At 37.4% G+C, this 23,966-nt stretch overlaps 1 protein-coding gene across 1 annotated transcript in view; it reads left to right on the top strand.

The window, feature by feature from the left end:
• Nucleotides 1-3,059: 3,059 nt before the first annotated feature.
• The window catches only part of KANK2 (KN motif and ankyrin repeat domains 2), a 1,503,136-nt gene continuing 1,482,229 nt past the window's right edge, over nucleotides 3,060-23,966 (top strand). The window contains exon 1 of the mRNA XM_044082338.1: nucleotides 3,060-3,164. The gene's annotated coding sequence lies outside the window, so the exon portion shown is untranslated. The remainder of the gene's footprint in view (nucleotides 3,165-23,966) is intronic.

Below are 23,966 nucleotides of genomic sequence, written 5' to 3'. Positions count from 1 at the left end.
TATATATATATATATATATATATATATGTCTGTGTGTGTGTGTGTGTGTGTGTGTATATATATATATATATATATATATATATATATATATATATATATATATATATATATATATATATATATATATATATACACACACACACACACACACACGTATGTATGTTTATGTACAGGTGTGTGTGTGTGTGTGTGTATGTATGTATATATATATATATATATATATATATATATCTATGGTTTACTATAAAAATCTAGATCACCCATTGTTGAATGTTCATATTGGTGACTCCTTTACGCAAAAGCCGTAATGACAATTTCTCAAAATAGTGAAAAAAACAAGGAACTTCAACATTTCAGACCGCTCCACACCACAAAACAAGTGCTACCATGGGTCAAAAAGAGGGTGAGATTTTGCGTTTTGGAATATTGGTGTTTGACATTATCAACAGTCGCAGTTCAGAGTTTGCGTCAGTGGTATTGATGAGGGGTGATTGACATTTTGATGGCAAGCCTATATATTTATATATATACATAGACGTACATACATATATACATACTTTGATACAGAATTCAGTGTTCTGTCAAAAGAATTTGTTGCTATCACTATGAAGTGTTAGAAATGTCTGTATAATGATAGTACTTTGACTAACGCATATTCTTCCCAATAAACTTTGGATTTCTTATGGTAGTAGAAGAAAAGTGGGGGACTATGCTGTCTACATTTTTATAAAAAGAGTGTTGCATTAAGGGATAGATTCGTTATAACAGAAAATGTAATCTATACTTTTGCATTCTTGTTTGCACAGATGAAATTTAAAACCAATTTGTAGGGGAATGTTTATAGGTAGCTACTAGGCTTGTAGTATAGGAGACCTCCTTTGGGAGTCTAGCCCAACACCTACAGTGGATACAAAAAGTGTACACACCCCTGTTAAAATGCCAGGTTTTTGTGATATAAAAAAATGAGACCACAATAAATAATTTCAAAACTTTTCCCACCTCCACAGTTCTCTTATTTGATGTTTTAAATACAAGAGTCTGTGTTTAAGTATCTTTATTGTAGTGTAGGGTGAGAAGGTCATACTTCCTTTTGAAACAATAGTTGCTGATAATGAATCTTTCTACAGACTTCTTTCAGTTATGTTTTAATAAAGGCTGATCCTAAACACAACTCTGACATTACATTAAGGACATCAATGGGTAGGTGAAACAGTACAACTCTGAGGAAAAAAAAATCATATCACTGTATTCTAGAATCTAGATCACAGTAGACCACAGCAGCTAAGGGATACGACCAGAGTTTTGAGGTAGTAAGGTAATTGCTCATGGATAAAGTTGTTAGCTTAACTGTCAGTTTCTTTGCTCAGATATTCTGAACAAAGTCAAAAATAATGGCGGGACAAAGGGCCAAAATCAGGAACAGATTTTAAATATTGTTTTTATAAACTAAGAGAGTTGCTAGAATGACAATTTTGCATTTGCATGCACTTTCTTTAAGGATATGAAGTCGGAAACTCAAATTCTCCTCCTTATTAAACCATTTTCCCCATTTTTAAATCGGGTCTAGAGCTAATGTTCACACAGTAGAACAGCTTAGTCTGAAACTCAAATGTCTATTATTATTATTGAGTACTACAGTCCTCAATGATTTGCTAGAAAAACACATTTCAGGAGGAACATATCAAAGCATGAGGCAAACTCTGAATGTTCTGTGATGTGCTGGGCAGTTGACAGGTATGAGAGTCTTTCTTGTGGTTATTTGGTGCCAGTTTTGACCTTTTACATTACTGCTAAGATAATTTTGGGTACCAAACTGATAGAGGGAGGGACTAACATATTTTGTATAACTATCTATAGAGCAGGTATCCCTTAATTTTAGAATGGACTGAGCAAATTCAAAATTGATGAATGAAAATATTGAGAGATAATTTGCCATGCTTAAATGGTAGTTAAAGAAGTGTCTGAGATCTGAAAGCAAATGCTATAGTTTGATGGTTCTAATTAGAAGGGGAAAAAACTTCCAAGGAACTTACATATTGTCCGGGTCCATCTTTGGGGAGAGGTAAAAGTAAAACCGTCTCTCTGAAGTATTCCTCATTATGGCTCTTAAAAATGTTCATGTTCATCAGGGTTACACATTGAAAGGGTATATCACACATTCAGTTTTAGAATTTTTGTTTAATTGATATGCATGGTAAATAGAAGTTAACCATATTAATTCATAAAAAGACTTATTACAAGAAAAAAGTTACACGTTTTAGCCATCATGAGAGTTTCATTGCTAAAGTTGTTAGCTGTAAGTGCTGCGCATTTTGTCCATTTGTTCCTCATTATGAGAGATAGTGTTCCACATTTTGGAGCTGGAAGGGAGCTATGAATAAAGCACCTTTCAGATGATCACCGGCTTTTTATGTTGTCTACTGCCTATGTCTCTGCTTTTGCGATATTGACTTTAGTTTGCAGCTCAAACTTTGAATTCTTTAAAGTGCGCCCCCCACAACACCACCCAGTGCCCCCATCCTGGTCTCCCTACACCAGATAAATACTGGAAAAGTGCCCCTGCTACAGCGGCGCCCTAGGCGGACGCCTAGTTGGCCTATGCCTAAGGCCGGCTGAGTGAACCGACCCCACCCAAAACTTTCATCTGTATATGGAAGTAATTAGTAACCTAACTGTAAGCTGCCTCAGCCCTGGAAAAGATTGAAGGAGGATACAGACAATTAGCTATATTACAAATAGATTTGCGTGGAGCTCAGTTTCAGGCACCTGGCAACCACTAATTTCTCTGAATGTCAAAACCGAAAACTTCTTAGTTCAGTTTCACATCATCGCAATTCTGCTATCCTAATTAAAGAGATTATAATTAATTTCCAGCATTCTTTCTTAGTTTCTTTAATAATAAAAAAGGGCGGTGCGCTTCTGACAGTTTCAGTAGTCCTTGAGGCGGGGTTCCTCTCAGTTTCAGTGGGCTTGAGGCGGGGGTTGTCTGTTTCTTTTACCTCTGGGCGGAGTTTCTGTCACTTTCTGAGATCTTTGGGGGCGGGGTTTCTGTCACTTTCAGAGATCCGCTCAGCTCTTAAGGATCCACCTGGACCGTTTGCTAATGGACGTTGTAGGCTGGATGAATTGGTCGGAGGGATAGTGCGTGTCAACAGTGCAAAAAGGTACATTATAACTCCGTACGAAAGTTGTTAACAGTTTTAGGTCTGTTTTCATGTTGTAATAAGTGATAGAGTTGATATACCCTTCGATATGAATCCAAACTTGCATTAGTGAAAGCATCCTATAGCCTTCACATACAATGCGGAATATCCATCAAACACACACACACGCATATATATATATATAAAATGTTTGGTGGAGTTTCCGCATCTGGTTTTAATGATGGGTTTTCACTCCAGTCGACAGATTTTATTAGTTTGGCTTAGGAAAATGTGATGGCTGCTTTGTTTAAGTATTGTAATATAAAATGACCCAGCTAAGTATGGATTCCCACGGTTTTGTTTATTTAATGTTGCTGCTTTTTCAAAACAATTGATTGAGCATTAGATAAAAGAATTTGCAGGATATAGCATGCAGAGACCTTCGGAATTTATCGGTGAGATGATGTCGGAACAACATCTGCTGATTTGTTTAGTTTTACGTATTATGGGACTGAGTATAACATGCCATCAGTGAAAGTTCATCGGTTGTGCTCCTAATGCCAAATTCTACACTTTTCGGTCTGGTTGAAGTATAAAAAACTGAACTCCCAGAAAGGAGAAATAAAAGAAATAGTACACCTGGGACTCGGGAGGAAGCATCAGTCATTCATCCAAAAACATTTTTCCTTAGTTCTTCTAATTTGTTCAGCCTTGTTTTTACGTGAATGTCAGTTGTCATAATGTAGGATCTGAAGTCAGCTTGCATAGTTTTGCACAAGTGGTCAGTCAGCTTTGCTCTCCGACTCCAGTCTGGGTTTAGTGACAATTTTTTTTATTTAGTTGATTTGTTTGTATTTGTTTATTAAGATAATGTAATGATCATGCATGACCGATTGAAGGAACAACCCCATGACATAAACACATTACACAATTGAGCACTCTTACATGATACAATGAGCTAAAAAAGAAATGGAGATGAATGTTGGTAAGAAAGAAGAAAGTGCCATCTCTTTGGTTTAATTTCTCCATACAGTTATATTATTGTTTGTTATTAGTCAGTGTTTTCTCATACTGATTGTTTGTAAGTCAGGGCATAGTTAAATTTTATGAAAATAGTAGTATTTATTATTTGACGTTTGCAAAGACTGCTATCCACAACACCTGTATGTTACCTGGATTATTGGTTTCTTCTGTTGGTATTGTGACAATTCTTTTTTGACAGCTCATTGCCTGTCAAGCCTATTAGATTTATCTGGGTGTAATTGTTCCATATAAATTTCCATACAGGTGTATGTCACAGAAAGTTTTTCTGTCAGAGGAGATTGTACATTTGGCCTGCTGGCATTTCCTTGCCAGCATGCACTCATTCGACAGCAATTTTCATAATTAGCTGGCAATCAATTCAACTCCTCTTCTCTGCTTTCCTGACTTGCAGGAAGTTAATTTTTTTAATGCAACTTGTTAGTGGGGGAAAAAAATCACCTCCCAGTACGCTCCATTCCGTTAGGGATATAAAATTCAATATATTTGACCACTGACTTCTGTAACCACACTGTAAGAAAAATATGTGCTGCTGTTACTAAAAACTGTTTTAAATGACTGTCCTTAAATTTAGCAAAACAGTAATTGTCACCTACTGCAGTGTGTGCGAGTGCTCCCTTGTGCAGCACATTTTCTACCCACTTTTCTTTTTTTTTGAATAATAAATCTTTATTTGTTTTACCACTTATTCATACAACATTAAACAAAAAAGAAAAACAGAACCATTATTTGGGAATTAACAACAATACTACAACATATATACACTATTTACATGAATGCTTCCATCAGTTAACAAAGAGCAATAAAAAAGAACATATGAAGAAGATTATCAGTAGACCTAATATCTTGTAATAATTAATTTCTGATAACTTTTCCTTTTTAGGTATATATGTCCAGGGGTTAAGCTGGGTTCATTAAGCCAATATAATATTGAAAATTTGTTCCCATATTTTCAGATTATTTATATTTTTGCTATGATCATTGATTAGTAATTTGTGGTCTAATATATGTTTAAGGCCCACCCACTTTTCTGATTTAAATCACTACAAAGTAATGAAATCACCAAATGTTTACATTATATGGTGGCATTCTTTACAAAATTTAAGGCATTGTGTCATGGGTAATTCATGTTTTACTTGCTCTTTGCCATTATGTACTGCTTAAATGTATATTAAAAGTGGTTTGGGGCAAAACCCTTGTAATAATACCCTTTGTTGTAAACAATTAAAAAGTTTACTTATGGAAGTGACGTTAAATTTTGTCAGTCAGCTGAGTGTCAGGGAGATGAGGTCACTCCATTACTTTTCAGGCTTTTTTTGTTTGGCAGTCAATACAAACACTATCAAAAGTCTAGCATGTATTATTAATGCCTTTATTCTGCCCACTCACACGCACTGCATGACTCTTGGTATATATTACAGTACATTACAGAATTTGCATACCTTGTTTGACAGTCCTTACAAATCCTATTAAAACTAGCATACATCATTAATGCCTTTATTCCATTTACCCATATACATACACACAGACACATACACCATACCTCTCAACCTCTTAGAGCTAGAAATATGGATAAAGTCACAAATAATTGGAGGACAAAAACCCAAAAGTAGGGACACTTTTAAAATATTGCTCTTACAGACTTAGAAAGTTGATAGAATAACAGGTTTTACATTAGCATGAATTTTCAGAAGGATATTAAGTCTGAAACTCAAATGTCTGCCATTATTTTCTGACTTCAGTCCTCCATGATTTGCTGGTGATTTGTCAGAAAAATACAGTTTTATGAGAAGCAGTCCACAAATATGAGGCAAAAATCTGGACAGTTGAGTGGTATGATACACAAATAAACACACATAGGTTCAGAGGCAGGTACTAGGCTATTGGCTCTAGGGCCTATAGAAGCCTAGACAAAAAGGTACCCTGGCTTTCGCCACCCAAGAAAATTATTTTCCTGTGCCCCTGTTGAGCAGAGCCACAGAAGTGATCCCCAGGGTGAATTTCCCATCTCCCATCCAATCATCAAGATTTTTTTTGAAGAGTGCTAATGAGGAGCTTTGTTTGATATAGATAGGTAGTTTGTTCCAGAGTATATATTACAGTACATTGTAGAATTAGTATACCTTATCTGTTTTTGTAAGTGCATATTCTCATTAAGGTGCCCAACATCACAATCGACATTACACTGCAATCTCTGTAAGTGACAGTGACAGTCACACTATCAGAGTAAGATATCAATATGCAATAGAGAGTTAAAAGTTTTGTCATCTCCCAACACATAAACAAGACAACAAGTTCATCTTGCATTTCTTATCTAAAATGATAATTTGTTGTATTGTTTAACTGAGGCTTAATGTGGTGAAAAGACATGTAAAAGTAATAAAGGGCAGAAGGGCTACACATTTTGTCTTTGAGTAGTGTCACATAATGGGTATACTTTGTGATTTTATCAATCATAATGAATATGTTACATATGAGGAAATATATGAAGCCAAGTAATCAGTAATCTCAGCTGCTTAGCACATATATTAATTACAAGATTTTGTTTTGTGATTATGCAAATCGTATATGGTCAATATGGGTCAGTAAAGTCATCATGGCAATTTAACAAACTGTATTTATTACTCCAATGTTCTAGAATTATTTAAAGTGTTGCTTCATGATTAAGTTCTGAAATAAAGAATGTATGTTTCTGATGACGGCCGTGCCCTTCCTTCATTTTTGTGCATATTAGTTTTGGGTAAAACTATTTTGGCTGAATTGGGTGGGAGTGTTGCTTTTTGCAGGCGTATTTTGATTGTGGATTGAAATTTGGAGACTCTATCGTATAGCTATGTTAAACTGAATAGCATGCAAACTGGCATTAAATATATGTAAGATCTGCTGGGCATACCTTTTAAAAAGGCGTATAATCATATAACAGGCTGGTCATAGTTGTCTGCTACAATGTAACAGTAGCCATGTGGTTCTAAATGAGGGGGATTCAAAAACAGTTGCATTGATTAGAAGATGTGCCTCAGCATTTGCAGTGCTACTTTGAAAACCTCACATTGGGTTGGGTGTGATTTACTTATGTACTATTTGGAGGGGTACAGGTGACCACCCATTTTCAGTATTTAGATCAAGGTAGGGGCTAGCTAGTATATAGTAGACTTGGTGAGCACACAAAGCTGCACATCCTGTCCATTTTGTGGGCATGGTTCCAGATCCGAATTAACTCAGAACGCAGGTCGAGTTTCATTGGCCCACCGAGGCTGTATCAGTTATGAAATAGTTCCTACACTCCTAAAGGCATATGGCAGTCCAAGGAAAATAAATTCTTGAGAAAGTGGGAACAAGACATATTTGCACTGTGACAGTATCTAGACTCTATTTTATGGAACATAAGTATGGACATGGTTGTTAACAAGGTTAAAGGCAGGCAATTCAGACAAAAACATAGACGTGAGTCTTTTTACTCATAATTCTAGTGATGACTGAAGAAAAATAGCGATGGTGATGGTGCATGAAATTAAATTATTATACAAAGGAGACAAGATACTAATTTCCCAACTTGACATGCTTACTGTATTCATGAGTAAAGTTTAAATTAGTATGTCTGCTCTTGGTAGGAATTACAGTTGTAATGATATAACATTGTCATTTCTTGTTGGGTTGCTTAAAACAGCCAAAATGTGGTGTATGTTGAACTGAATGATTGGGTGTCAGTCTGTAAAAACTACAGTCTTGTAGCCTTTGACTAACACATTTTAAGAAATAAAATTACTATTTTGTCTCGGAGGTTTTTGCAGTGCAAGATGAATTTTAGTTATATAGTGGAAATGCAACAAAGGATTTTTATGTAGAAACAGAAAGTGCTAGTAGAATGTTACAGCTGCCTCAACTGTGTCTGTGAGAAACACAAGTGCATTGATATTGGATGCATCTTGGAAATCATGCTCAGAACTAGAAATGTACATGTATACATATTTAGTTTTAACTTTACACTGGTTTACTCATTCGAGAACCTGTTTGTCCGGCAATCTGAAGCTGAAACTGCTGCCATAATATATTTTTAAACAAGCACTATCTGCAATGTTTAAATATCAACAGTACTCATTAGATAAAATGATGTTTTTGTCTGTTATAAATATGCCAAGCATTAACTGCCCGGCAGACTTTTTAATGTGGAGCTGATGGGTATTTCTTTTTTTAATTTTTCCAAGTTTCTTAAACCCTGTGATTTGGGAAATAATGTACCACTTTCCATTTTTTTATTGTCCCTTATGTTAAGAAGGGAGGATATGAATTTAGTCTTTTAGTTCCCACTACTTTCCCTTTTTATGGCAGGCTGCAAATTGTCTTTTAAGATGCTTAACGATCATTGGATAGGCAAACCTGCTAAAATGTATCTTTTGCTGGCTTCTCATGTCTGTCAGTTTTTTCTCTGCTACTGTTTGTATGTGTGTACATATTGTTAGTGAACATGTGAGGTATATTCATATGCATTTTACATTTCCCTTTAAAAATGGGAAGGAGTAAGCTGGAATGAAACATATGCAGTATTACACTTTTTTGTACATAGTATTTTGTAAACCTTAGCTTGAGCACTGGAATATCCTTTTACCATTTATTATAAATCTCTAATGGGTTGGTACTTTTATATTTTTGCTCTAAGTTCATGTGTAACATATAATTGTTAACCAGGTAAGCCCACAGGACAAAATGTCCCATTTTAGGGGCAGCCCAGGAGCACTGTCTGGTCAAATGACTTGCTAAGAGTCACAGAATAGAGAAGTGGATCATGTGCACTGTCTCCAGATGGGAGAAGACCCCCCCCACCACCACCTTTTGCTTTTGAAGCATTCTCTTAATCATTTTTTGTTTAAGCATCTCTTTCCTTTAGATAGTTGACACAAACTTGTCATTGGCAGTTATGCAGAGCAGCAGAACATAAACACATTGCTCATTTTATTCATTGAGCATTATGTCAGCAGCTGACCCATGGCGATTTGTGAAAAATTATTTTTTTTATTTGTGAGTTTAATGGCAGTGAGCAACCTTTGCTGGGAGAGGAACATGACACCTCTAAGGAAATAAATGGGCGGATATTCGTGTTTGTGTCTTTCTGAATTGACTTAACAAGCTGCACTCCTGTAAGGTAAAAGTTCAATACATGTTGTGGACGGACGGTGTATGCTGTGGGCATTCACTTTAATGGTGTTGAAAATCAGCAGACGTTTGTTTTACATTCTTTTTTCAGGGAAAGTGACTTTATATATTGGACAGGTGTGATGCACTTTTATTGAAAATAACTTCTGCTTCCCGTTTTGCCTTCCTCGGAGTTTCTTTTCCCCTTCTTCGCCTGCATCTTACTTCTAATAGTCATCTGCAACTAATATCAAGGATCAGATCTGCTGATAAGGGACAAATTTTGTTCACTTCTTATGAAGCTGTGGCAGGCAGGATGGCAATCCCATGACAAAATAAAGATTTGTAGGAATGCTACTGTAGAAAGTCCATTTGGTACCATCCCTAGATTCTGTGCCAGGTCTTTGAGCCCCATTAAGAATGTTTGCTGGAGAAGAATGCCGACATGAATGCTGAATATCTGGAGCAATAAAGAGTATTAACTGTGCTGCCTTGTTGGACCTTGTAGTAAAAAGATGAGACAGTTACTTTACTGAACAACTTTAATTATTACAAAAATTTGAAAGTGTTTGTTTATATCCCGCAAGACTTTTGTCAAGAAGTATTAAATTATTTTGGGGAAACTGTTGCTTAGTTTTCTCCTTTATTGTAAATCACAGGCTTTATTTAATTTTAAATGTAGTAATGTCAGAGTAGTGGCAGTTGAAGGTAAGGCATTTTAACCTTTCAGTATCCTTAAAATCTGATTGGGGAGGGTTGTTTGTCCTTTACCACTGTGTACTTTACAGTGGAAGACTACCTAAGTGTAACTGCTGCAGTCCCATTGCAGGGTAGCAGCTTCCTACTAAAGATGGGAGTCCTGGGTAATGATTCTTTTTTTTTAATAAAAAAGATGTTGGTTAATAATATAATGAACATTGGAATGACTCCATTGATAGTAAAATATGGTCATCGTAAAGTATAAACTTGACAAACTTCTATTTCTTTGGCATATGCATATTTTTGGTCAAGGACCCAATAGCAGAATGACACTGTTGGCAAAAAATAAGATGGGTAAATTTGTCCTTGGTGGGTCTGTTCCCTTTCCTCTAGAGTTGAGTGACCTTAGAGTTGATTATATTAAATAGGGGATGGGGTATATGGAGTCTTTGCCTCTACAAAAAAGGCAATTGTTTTTGGTTGACAGTTGACTTTGGATGTCTGTTTTTGACCAGGCACTACAGATCATTGTTAATTCACCTTTCCTTTCATTTACTGCACTGACATGAATTGATGTTTTAGTGGTACGATGGTGTGCAATATATAAGAACATTATTTCTGAACTAAACTCAAAGTATGACGTTAAGTCACTTGTTTGTGCTAGCGTAGATACAGTGCAGTCACACAACTGCTAAGCATTTTTATACAATGGTTCATATTTTGTGCTCCAGCACTTGCAGATACAGTTGTATTTTTCATGTAATCTCACTGTCTGGGGCTCCATAATTAGCCTTTTAAATTTTGCAGTTACGTAGTCTGTTATAATATAAACTGTGTTCAATGATAACCCTATAACCATAGACATATGCTGTGGAATGCTATGACTTTTTCATAGAGGTGACACCCCAAATTTGTGCTGTGAAGTATGACAAGCAGTCATTCCCTTGAATAAATGACCTCGTTGAACCCAACATTAACCTCATATATTCTAATTCTCTTGTGAAATAGAATTCTGTAGTAAATCTCATCATCTCATACCTTTAGCCCTGTAGTACATATAATTTGAAAAGATTTATTTACATTTGATTTAAATGGAAAGAATACATAAGGTTGGTGTTTTACACCTCACCCAGTGCTGTGCTTTGAAATATGATCTGAAATTCATCTTCAGTACATAACACTTTTACACCTCACCCAGTGCTGTGCTTTGAAATATGATCTAAAATTCATCTTCAGTACATAACACTGTTTAGTAATATATTTGCAGAGTGTATTGCACAATGACGTTAAGGTTTCATAACAAGAATTGAAAATCAGGTGCAGAATAACAAAACTGAAAAAAAAGTGTTGGTTATAAAGTCAACACAAAATTGCCCTTTCTACACTGTTTAATATACAAACTCACTACCCAATAATTCTAATGGCCTCAATGTATGTCTGATGGTACTTAGAGCTGAAGATCTGTCCATTACAACAGGTTGGTCAGTACTGGTTTGCATTTGAAAAGTAAACTGAGTAACTGTAACAGTTCCCCTGAACAGACCACGTTGCCATTTTTTACACCTCTGAGTCTGCTTTGTTTCCACATGAGACAACTTTGTCATAGAAAAATAATGCCCTGATTGTGATCCAGACAAGTTGGCTTTTGGGAGTAAGTGGCTGGCAGCATATTGCATTTGCAGTGGTGAGGTAGTTGGCCAGTTCCACAGTAATGAAGACTCCTGGCAGAGGCCAGGTGGACATCACTGGGATGGTCAAAAGTGTGATGTGGGCTTGGTTTGCCAGGTATTATTTTGTTCTGTAGGTAGAAGCTGGTGCATGTATGGACATACCGATTCCTGGTTGGGTCATTGTTGCAGTCCTTGCACTATTGGTATATGCATGTCAGGTGGTCAGGGAGTGAGGGGTTTGGGATGCAAGGAACAAGGACTCTTTTCCTGGCCTTCTATCACACAAGAAACAATCCTAGTTTGGGATGGAAAGCTGAACGCTGTGGCCCTAGGTGAAGAAAGGGTCCTCAGGAAGTTTCTGATTGTCAAAGAACTGCAGGGCCAAAAAGTGAATACAAAAGCTGTTTAGATGAGCGCTGAGTCTATTGCAGAGGATCAGTTATGGATAGTGGGTACAGATACTGAAGCAAAGCAGCAGCCACTAATTTGACTGTAGCAGAGCTCCTAGTAGCACATCTCCCAGTCCAGGTTAGGCAGAGTCCCTCATTGACTCTCTCTTCAAGAGGAATCTTGATGAGTGGATGGGAGATCATAGGTTTACCCCGGGTATCACTTCTGTGTCACTGTTAGACAGAGGCACAGTATACTAACCTCGAAAAAGGGCTTAGCAAAATTCATTTAAAATGGGTGGCGAAAGCCAAACACACTCTGGCTAGGCTTATAAATGCCCTAGGGCAGATAGCCTAGTATGAACCTATCTTCTGCCCTCCCCATAGCAAAGCATGCTCTTGTGGCTCATTTTCTATGCTATTTTTTGGGGTTGTTAGTTTTGGCCACAGTGGGAGACTAGTGCTACACACATTGAAATCACATGGCACATAGCATTTAGTGGAAACTATTCTGTTCTTGTTTACCAGGCGTTACAATATAAACAATAAATATTTCAGTGGTGCCACTAACTTGCTTTACAGGTGTCACAGTGAAGTGCCATAGCATTCACATGTGCAATACAGAATAGATGCACTACACTTCCTCCCATTTTAAATATACAGACTTGGAAAATGTTTATGTAATATAGTTAAATGCTGATATTTGCTTACAGAAAAGTATGCATGCTTACGTATTTAAGTAATACTTTGATACTACAACAGTAGTGCTTGATTTTAAGTAACAGAGTAACAATTTTCAACTTTACAATACACACACCCCATTAGACAATGAATCTGTTAGGGACTCTTCTCAATGCTCATAATAGTGTTCCTGAAGCCCTGTCTGACTTGTAACAGTACTCAAGATATATCAGCTAAATCCGCTCCAAAATGGTCTTCTATTTGGAGATTAAGACAGTTCATTCATCTTTCCTTCTGGGATGAACAGAAAAAAGCTAAAGGAATTGGCTTGAGAGCAGGTTGTGGCTCATGAAGGAGAGTGAACCTTAGAATCTCTCCAGAAGTTCCACATTTTTTGTATTAAATCCCGTCAAATCTTCAATATAACTCACCTAGAGTCAGTGTTTATGTTTTATTTGGATTAGCACTTTCATCTTGAAATCGGATCAGAAAAAACTTATGGTAATACTGGCTAAGGTATTGTTCTTTTATCCTAATTTCAGCAAAGGGGCATAGGGGGAGCAGTTGTTGTGGCTGGTTTTCCTATTAGCCTGCTACAAAATAAGCTATTTATTGATGACCCAAAACAGTTTTATAGAGAATTGGGAAACGAGGCAAAAGGACATCACCAAAAAAAAGTAGATGCATTTTGGAAAAATATCTGTGAAGATTCCTGTGGAACATAACAAAGATGCTAAATGGATAGAAGTAAAAGAAATAATAAGAAGTTCAAATGTACAGGATATGAAACGGGATGAAGTAAAGGCCAGAGAGATTGAAACAAAGTTAAGAAAAACTCCTAATTAGAAAACCCCAGGACCAAATGCAGTACCTAACTTCTGGCTAGAAATATTAACATCTTTATATGAAGATTTAGCCATGAGTAAGAACTATTTATATGCGCACCCCAAGATTTCGCCAAGAGTAAGAACTATTTATATGTGCACCCAGAGCAGACACCAACCTGGTTAACCATAGGAAAAACAATGCTCCTACTTAAGTGCGAACCTGCAAGCTATCCTAAAAACTATAGACCAATAACTTGCCTTCTGACGATTTATAAACTACACACTGGAATTGATGCCAACAGAGTTTATAGTCATTTAGAAGAAAACTCAGTCATGGCAATAGAACAAAAGGGTAATAAAGACATGGATCAAAGGATTGTTTGCTGTTAAATAGTCATAATGGAGAACTATAAAAAGAGGACGAATCTAAGTATGGCATGGACAGACTACAAAAAAGCATTTGACCGTATCCCACATTGATGGATAAAAGAGTGCTTAAAAATGTATAAGATACACCCTACACTGATCTTTGCAGTTAAGCCATGATAATGGACAAATAATTATTCCAGGGTTAAAAATTCAAAGGGGAATATTCCAGGGTGACTCTGTCACCGCTGCTCTTTTCTTGCCCTTAACCCATTAAGATGTCTAGTTAACAGATTCTCCCAGAAAACAATCTTCTTTTTGTAGATGACTTAAAACTGCATCGTTCATCTGATGAGGAACTAAAAGCACAACTGCGAGTGGGCAAAACTTTTTCAGATGATATAAGAATGTCATTTGATAAATTTTCTTGATAAATGTGGAAAAGCAACCTTTAAAGCAGGAAAGTTCAGCACCAAGAAAACATCAGTTTGGATAGGAATATGATATAAAAGAACATGAGCAAGAGGGAATGTATAAATGTTTGTGAACTGATGAAGGATCAACAATAAAACATGAACAAATGTGAATAAAACTTAGTAAGGAATATTTTAGCAGACTAAAAAACACAGCACTGACTTCTAGGAACAATGTCCAAGCTATAAACCAATTTGCTCTTCCTGTCCTGGCTTAAAGTTTTGCTGTGACTGGCCCTAAAAGGTATTGGATCAGTTTAGACAGGAAAACAAGAAGGATGCTTCATGCTCATCAATGATTTATAAAAATCATTGCTTACCAAGATTACATATTCTGCATTCTGAAGGAGGCATGGGCCCCCTCAAAATTTATTGCATGTATAGATCTGCAATCGTAGGACTGCATACATATCTGCTGACCTCACAACACCTAAACTTAGTGAAAATTTAAGGATAATAAATCTAAGACAAGTTCCATGTTTAGTTTAGCTGTAGCATATCGGTGTCAAGTGGAAATGGAAATCAAGCAAGATGTAGATAAAAATCGGGGAGCAACTTGATGTGCCAAAAAACAAAAGAAAACCTAAGGTGACGGATCAGATGAAAAGGCAAGAGATGTGGAAATGCATAAGTATAGTTGCAAATATAGAAAACTCTTGGAACAGCCTCATGTTGATCGCGAATGCAGGAATAGTTAAGGAGAGGTGAATTTAAACCAAAAGATGAAAGGTTAGTACTGGTGGCCAAAGATACTGGGCTACATGCATGTTGGTTTACAAAGTACATTGAACATGTGGAAGAAACGGACAAATGTAGGTTTTGACCGATGGTTGCACATCTTGTTGCTAGTTGTGATATACTAATAGCAGAAGGACTGTATACTGAAAGGCATAATACTGTGGCAGGACTGTTGCACTGGGGATTGTGCAAACATTAAGGTATTGAAGTAGCTGAAAAACACTGGAAACATGAGCCACAAAGCATTGTAAAAAATGATGAAGTTTATATCCCATGGGATTACCAACAGTTCAAAAAGTCGATGCAAAAATACCCCCAGATATTGTAGTCCATGAAAAGAGTAAAAGTATCCTTGAGTGTTGAAATTGCTGATCCAGTGACTACGGTGTTTTACATACAGAGAGACACAGTCATAAAATATCAGGCTACATACAGAGAGACACAGTCATAAAATATCAGGCTTTGTCAGCAGAAATGAGGTAAATGTGGAAGAAAGATGCCCAGACAGTTCCAGAAGTGGTAGGATCAGCGGTTACAGTCATGCTTGGGTATGTTACCAATACACTTAACTCCATACAAATTGCAGAAGGAGTCATTACTGGGCACATTGTGGGTGCTGCAAAGAACACTTTATGCTAACATATAGATTGAAGCAATACTAATTTCATGAACTTTAATCATATGACTTAGGAATGGGGTCCATTCCCATCATGGTATTAGAAACCCAAAAGACTTGGAAACATTTAAAAAAAAAAAAGGGATGAAGCCCTGACCATTACTCAGGTGACCAGATTTTGATTAGTGGCTTAGGTACCTAGTGGAACTGACATACAAGAAAGAGGAATGCAAAAGCAGTAACTACTTACTCCTTCCAGGGAGAGGGATTGGGACATGCTGGGATCACAGGCTCTGGTATTTGATACCAGAGCTATGCCATGAGCCAGTGTTGCAACAGGTGAGTGAGTAAAACAAGGACACGTCACTAGTTAGGTGTGTGAGGTGTTTCTCTTGAAGTACCATTGTACACCACATATGTGACATATACCCAGCATATCTAAGAGGGGGGTAGGTCGTAAACAGAAAACCCCAACTTGATGCTACATGATAGTCTAGCTCCTCTACTCCCTCCCATGAAGACACATGTATGGGGTACCATTCAAGGTGCAATGGTCCTGGGGAAAGAAGTAGATATAGGGGATGCAGGAGAAGTACAATTGTTAATAGCTTAACCCAAAAACTAACTAATTATTATCGCAAACAATTTATTCTGGCAGGCCATTTATTACAAATGTTGTAGGGATATCTATTCTGTGACAAAAACTCTCTCCATCAAATATAATCTCCCTGATTCCTGCTTCCCAAATGGGAGTCCTTCCCAAATGCTTTTACATTTCGCAGTATATGTCCATATTTTTCCACCCTCATGGGTTATTTTGATTTTTCTGCAGTTGACAGTATATTTGGTGTATTTATGTAAAAGGAGGGCATTTAAAATTGTTTTATACTGTCACTTTTACGTTTGGCTGGTGTACTTTAAATAAATTGCTTTTACTGTTGGTGGATTGTATGCAAACTTCCTGTAGGGGATCCATTATTTGTAACACCTGTATAGTCTTTTTGGAGGTGGGAACTTCAAAGTAAGTACAGGTGGTGCTACATTCCTCCTTGCCATCCAGGAAGTTGTGTGATGAAATGATACCAATTATGTTGCGATATCGAATGCATATTGAAAGACAGAATTATTTATAATGAGTAGTCATTACTGGTAACTGAACTGATGTGGTATAATCCAGTTCTAGTGGCTCTGTTGTACTTGGTTGTTATGCTTCCTCGTAATAAACTTGGCAGTCCAGCAGAGTTACATTGTTGCTTTGTTTCTTTGAACTTGGTATCCTAGTAATGTGCTTCTAGGAAAAGTGATTAGTGTTGCAAGAATGCTGTAATTATCAATGAGTTACATTTTTTAGATTACAAGTAAATCATACAAAATAAATAAATAAATAAATAAATAAAAATAAGTGGACACTGAAGGTTGGCATTTCATTTCTAGTGTAGCTGTTTGTTTTTTCTCAAGGGTTCATGCTGATCCACAGAATGGCTTTAAATCGAATGTCATTTGGTAAAAAAGTTAGCCAAAAATTGCCAAAAGCTATTTTTGGTCATCCCCAAAGGAGTCTTTTTTTTTTTTTTGCAGGGAGAGAGGGGTAAACCCCCTGCACCCCCTTTGTGAGGTCCACCCCAACTTATATATATCAACAACAAGGTCACACAACAGTGGACAAAAGCGCAACCTAAAGAATCACCAGAAGTTGTTTTTGGCCATTACATCTTGACTGAGCAGTATTCGATTTGAAGCCATTTAGTAGGTTGACATGTTCCCTTCCTCAAAGGTACTAGATGAATATATTTACCTTCCAGACTGAGCTAAGAGCTTCTGTGGTGATTAGGGCATATTTATATTCAGCTTCTGTCACTGACGAGGAAGTGCAGGTACTACATTCCTCGTTAACATCCAGGAATGTGTGTGATGAAATGATAATTGACCTGGCATGTAAAGGTTTGCTTGGTATCAAGGATTTAAGTATGCAAGCACTTGATCTGATATCTTTTTTGATTGCTGTCAAATCCCATTCACAGCTCTTTGCCCAACCTGCAATTCAGTGCATTTAAATGAATTAAGACATTTGACAGAAACCTGCAGTGGAAATCCTAGGTATGACCTCAGCTACAGCACATTCTGAGAATCTTCAGCACGGACTCTGTTTTATCTTGTAGTCTGTGCAGTCCATTGTTGTCAGTCATGTGCCCACTATAAGAAGCTCACTCTTTGTCACTGCTGGTGTAAAAGCTGAATATCTGTAGCCTGTCTATACATTGTGCTGCTGCCTTTTGTCATCTCAGCCTCTCAGGGTATCATTATGGTAACGAGCATTTCCGAGTGCTCTGAAGCATGTGGTCCATTGTCACTGACACCATTTATGAAATGAGACAATTATACTAAAGCAAAACATTGTGCTTATTAATACTCAAACTGCAGAGAATGTTTCCCATATCCATCTACTAGGTATACTTGTGCTAAGACAGTATTTTGAATGTGCACTTCTGTTAAGGATGCAAACATTCCTTAAGTTCATTGCATTGGCTACTGAGCAGTCTGTAGTACTGGGTTATTAGTAATTCTGAAATCTCTGCAGATGTCCACAGCTCATGATTTGCTTTTGATTAGCACATGACACCACAAGTACAATGCACCGACTGCATTACATTGTGGACAGTATTCCTTTTCCAGTTTCTGTACATCCAGCTTTGCCTTGGGCCTGAATATATATGGATCTACATGAGCCTTATGAGATTGGGAATTAGCACTTTTTTAGCTCAGTCCTTGGTCATCCTACCTTTTAGTAACCTAATTTCTTTGGCAGAATTATTTATTTATTTATTTATTTATTTATTTATTTATTGTTATCTGGGACTCTGTTTTCCTCATTTTTTGAGCAGGACATTAATGGAGTACGAGTTCATTTCAGTTTTCTGCATTCTTACTCTACTATCCAATGCTGGTCCTCTTCCATTATATTTGTTTAAGTCTAACGTTTGTGTTTTACCATTATATGCCAATGACACATTGGTTTTACATTGATGAACCACTTTTTTACATGTGCATGTTTTAGTAATATTTATGGCTTCACTAGTGTGATATCTGAAAGCATTTGCTCACAGAAACAGATGATGAAATGATACTCTTGCACCCAGTTTCCTTTTTAATTTCACTGCTGCTGTCACTGGGGTGACCCCGATGATTTCTGACATCATTTCTAGTTTTCTTATTGTTGGAAGTACATAATGCATCATTCTCAGATTCTACGTCAAGTTCTACGTTCTCTGAGTCAGTTTAGCTGTTTAACCACCCAATGAACATAAACTCCCTTGTCTTTATTTCATGCACTTCATATTTACCTCTTTCTCTTTTCTTACTGCTGTTCTTCCTGTACATTTGTTTAACATGGCCTTTTTTATGGCATCCTATTAGTCTTCTTCTTTGAGCTCACAATTGTTGGCATTATATGATGGCTTACTGCAAATAAATATTGTGTTTGGGTGTGCATAATTAAATATTAATTTTACACTTACCCCTTATTTTGGAGTACTTCATTAAACATTTCTTGCTGTTTCCATTAATACTGCCATGTTTAGTGCCTAGATGAGTGTTAAATATTTTTTTTGTTTATTTTCAATCAAATGCCATATATGGGTATAGGCCTATCTAATAATGCATCAGTCAGACAATTCTATTTCAAACTCACAATATTTGACTTAGCTATGCAGTTCTTCTCTATACTAATATGCACTTTCATTTCTGCTCTGATTTTACTTATGATTTTAACATTTTTGGGTTCCATTAATGGGGCAGCAGGAGAAATGCGCAATTGATGTGAAGTCATTGCTGTTTTTTTCTTTTGTGGTTTTAAGCAGGTGTTCATCATCACAGTATTATTCATTTCCTGACATGTATCCCTCAACATGCATACACTGGAACATGCCTTGAAAAGGGTAAATGAAGATGAGGACAAACCATTAACAGGCCAGCAGCCAAAATGTGTGGTTCATGTCAACTCTGTTCTGGTTTTCATTTGGTCTTCCTTGCGAGAATGTCACTGCTTTGCTCATATGTCAGTACTGCTTATTGCATGGTTATGCTGTGCTTCCAATGTCATCTTTGTTGGGAGAGTAAAACTCCGTTTTCAGGGAAACTCGGGGCTGCTTATCTCGCTCTTGGATTCTGCTATTAATTTCGGCTTTGCTGTTGCAAGGTTACTCATTTTGTGGCAAGTCGCTGCCGCTTATACAGACAGTTCTACCAATACTCTGTTTTACTTGCTGAAAACGGTGAAAATCACACACGTTCTGTTCTGAAAAAAGATGTCCCAAGGGTGACTGTTAAGATGTGTAATGCTGTGAGGCATCTGTGTCTGTCTAAACACACACAATAGGTAAAGCACCTTTGAAAAATAGGAACAACTGCTGAAAATGTGAAGTGAACATGGGAGAAAAGGCTATGAAAAATGGCAACATGTGTTGAGAATGTCAGCATGTAATCATAATAACATTTCTGTTATTTTGCACCAAACCGTGTTCACCAAACTATCTATAATCATTGTTTTAAAACACTTTTTAAATGATCTGCACATTCTGTCAGACGAGGTTCAGTAAATTGTACGTGTATGTATGTTTTTTTTTTTTTCTCTTCTCAGAACCTCACATGACAAACTGTGGCCTGACCCAGGTTTTATTTTGTATATAAATGTTGATCCCCTGATTAACAGGGACTTGAAATTTCACATCAACCATGAATATCTCACATCAACCATGCATATCTCCTGCTGCCCCATTAACGGAAAAGCACCCATTTTTGTTAGTTTTCTCAGCAGGTTGTGCTTTTTTTCTTAAGTTCTTCCATTTTTCGGCACATGCCTGAAACATCTTTGAGAGGTGGTGAATGGTTGGGTAGAGTGGGACTTGCCCCCTTCTGTGAGTGACATTGTCACTCAGTTGTAAACAGATGATATTATTTCAACTATGGCCTTCCACTAAAGATTTAAAGATGTAGCACACACTGTGGGACTAACCTCTCCCCACAAAATAGGCAAGAAAGTCTGGCCTCATTACGACTTCTCCCCTGTCCACTCCCTTAATATCCTGAACCCGCATCATATGGATAGTAGTCAAGGCTCCAGCCCTCTCTGTTTTGGATACTTTAAATCTAACCTTTTTCAGTAGTAACTAATGGTTTTGGCTTAAAACCTATTTCTAAACAGTTCTGATGTAATTTTTTTCTAGTCTAGTAAACTTTGCTTTGCACCTTGAGCAAGCTTTGTACCTTGGCATCCATTAAATTAAGCATTACTAAACTTAATTTCAGTGTCACTTCTATTGTATTTTATTTATTGTTATATGGGTATTGTCCTCCATCCCCTCATGTTATTTCCTCACCTCTTCATTCCCTTCCGGGCCAAAGCATTGCAAGATGCTGGAGAGGGACATGTGGAATCGGCAGAAAGTAGGCTGTCATCCTGCTGGAGGCAAATAGTTTTGGGGTGTTGCAAGTTGGCCAGCAATAGTAGTGCAGTGGACGCTAGTAAGCTACACTGAGACCATTCTGTGTGAATGTTTCTGCACAGTTGCAGTGCTCATTTACAATGTATCAGTTTCTCAGCTGAGCCTGCATTTTTCCATTACCGTTTGTATGATGCATAATTGTAGGCCTTCTGCCAGAGGGTGCTTCTGCAGTGGGATTAAACCAGCACCAATTCCTTCCCCCAGGATGGGTAAGCCTGTGTTAACACTCATCCCCACCCTTTCCCAGCTGGCTGTTGCACCATTCAAGCTGCTAATCCAACCCAAATCAACTGGGTAAACGGTCTGAGCTTCCTTCCTCCTGCACCATGAAGCTGGCTTACCTTCAGGTGTATTAACTCATCTATAATGCTCCATTCCTTCAGCAGAAGGTGGTCTTTTCCTGCAGTAATAGCACAAGTTGTCCCATTTCCAATATGGCCTGATACATATATTTTGTACACTTTGCTTCCTTATAGATATAATATTAATTTTTTTGTTGAACAGTAGTTGAATCCCTTACCTAATGCTGTGGAAATGCTGTTGTTGGGGAAAATCACTTTTTATTCCTTTATATAAATAAATTGTTTGCATGCATTTATATATAAATTACTTCAGAATATATTCAATAACGTCTTGCAAAAAAAAAACAGTTGAATTAAGTTTAGATAAATCATCTGCACTCATTTTTGTTAATATACTTGATAGTTTGTTCCTTTTGTTATACTTGAGCACTTTTTTTGTCTATAGTTCCTGATTTACATTGATCATACAGTCTCTAGACAGAATTTTCAGTAGCAAAATGTTTTTATCTTACTTGCAGTGGTATTTTATTTTACTTCCTTTTCATTCCTCTCTTGCTGGCTTTTCAGCCTGTAGCCAGGAAAATATTTCTGCTTATGTGAGCCGGTTACATTTCTATTTTGTTCTTAGTAGCTGAATATTACTATAATGATAATAGCAACAGCAACATGGACCCAGAAGAAAAAGGTAGATACTGCAGTTTACAACAACAGCAGCATGTACACGCATCCGCATGTTAAGTGTAATTCATAGAACCAAGTACTGTCACTGCAATATACCTATCTCCCAGATTGTTAACGAACCTTTAGGAAATTCTTGGTCTAGAGCACAGGAAGCAGATACAAATGTCCCAAGCAGTAGAAGGTTTCTCACTGACTACCCTTGTCATGTTTACTTAACCAAAGCAGAAGTCTAGGTTTGGGAGATTAACTCCAAGCTTATACAGTGCACAAGATTCCAAAAGACTTGCCGTCAGTGTGAATGACTTACTGTGATATATAAGCTTGCCGCAATTCCAAAAGAACTTCTGTCAGTGTGACTTACTCCAGTTTAAGGCCTAATTTGAAAAGCAGGCTTACACCGGGGGGCCAAGCCATATTCCAAAAGACCTGCTCTCCTTATAAGTGACTTACTCTGGTGTAATACACTGGATGGAGTAAGCAGAAGTGTAGCTTGCTTTTGTAGAGCCTGGAGCTGATCCCTGTAGTGATGCTCCACCTTCCCAGCTCTTCACTTGAAGGGCAGAAAGGAAATGTCTGCTCCTTGTACTATCCCCTCCATCCTGCCCTAGCTCTTCAGTGGAAGAGCAAAGAAAAAAAAAGGACAAGATCTGGTGGCTGGTGCTCCTGAAATGCAGGAGCCAGTCAGTCAACCAGGTTCTGTTTGAGTCACATTCCAGTCCAGTTGATGACCACTGCCCCTTTGATAGTAAGCTGTCTGCCTCTGCTCCATTGCAAACCTCCCATAAGGTCATGTCTATGTAATCTCAGAAGTTAAGTGTGCAACACCAAAATGAGGAAGCACTGCTACTATTATAATATTATGGTAAGATAGAGAAAAAGTAAAAATAAATAAAATCATGACCCATACTACTGGAGCTGATTCAAATGGAAATGAAATGCTTTTTATTGGGTGAAAGGTGTATGTCCTAAACTAACTATATTGTTCTGGTGACAACTGGTCAAAACTAGTGAGTAAATATGAAAGAGTATGAGAATCAGAATTAAGTAACATAAAATATTTAAAAAGATCCTTGTATTCAGTCCACAACCTGGGTCCTCCATCTCCAGGATTAGTGATTGAGCCCATTGAAGTCACATGACCAGATGTGAACTGCCTATCCAATGTATAGTCTCTTGCTTCACAAGATGAACTAGCTAATAATAGTTGGCATTTCCTGGGCTCCGCTTGCTTACTTTTATTACACATTTGATATTGTTGAGGTCTCACACCAAAGCTTTCATTGTGGATTACTCATGACAGTTATTACAGGGCAACCAGCAAAATAAGCCTTGCTGGCTGCAATAAATGACAAAGTTCGTTCAGTGGTTCAACAGTAGTAATGTAAAACAGATTTTTCAGACTGGGCTATCTCTGTACTATGGCCAGTGGGGTAAATAGCTGATTGGGCCTGTAACGTCCACACCCTGGCCCAGCAATCAAAGAGCCTCAATCCTCACCACTAACACCAGAGAGGACATCTCATATGAGAGGAAAGGATAACAAATACACACAGTAAAGTGCAATTTCCCTTAAGAGCACACAGAGATCACTGTCAGTCTGGGGCTGGTCGCTCCCTTGCTCTCCGGGTTCCCAATAAGACTCCCCACTGGCACAGCTATAGGGTCCAGATCTCAGCCTAGCTAGGCAAGCTAAAATCTCCAGCACCTTC

This window comes from Protopterus annectens, chromosome 9.part0, assembly GCF_019279795.1.
Source record: "Protopterus annectens isolate FY-2018-M chromosome 9.part0, PAN1.0, whole genome shotgun sequence".
NCBI lineage: Eukaryota > Metazoa > Chordata > Ceratodontiformes > Protopteridae > Protopterus > Protopterus annectens.
The sequence above is the reverse complement of the archived record's forward strand: the minus strand, read 5'-3'. Positions and strand labels throughout refer to the sequence as shown.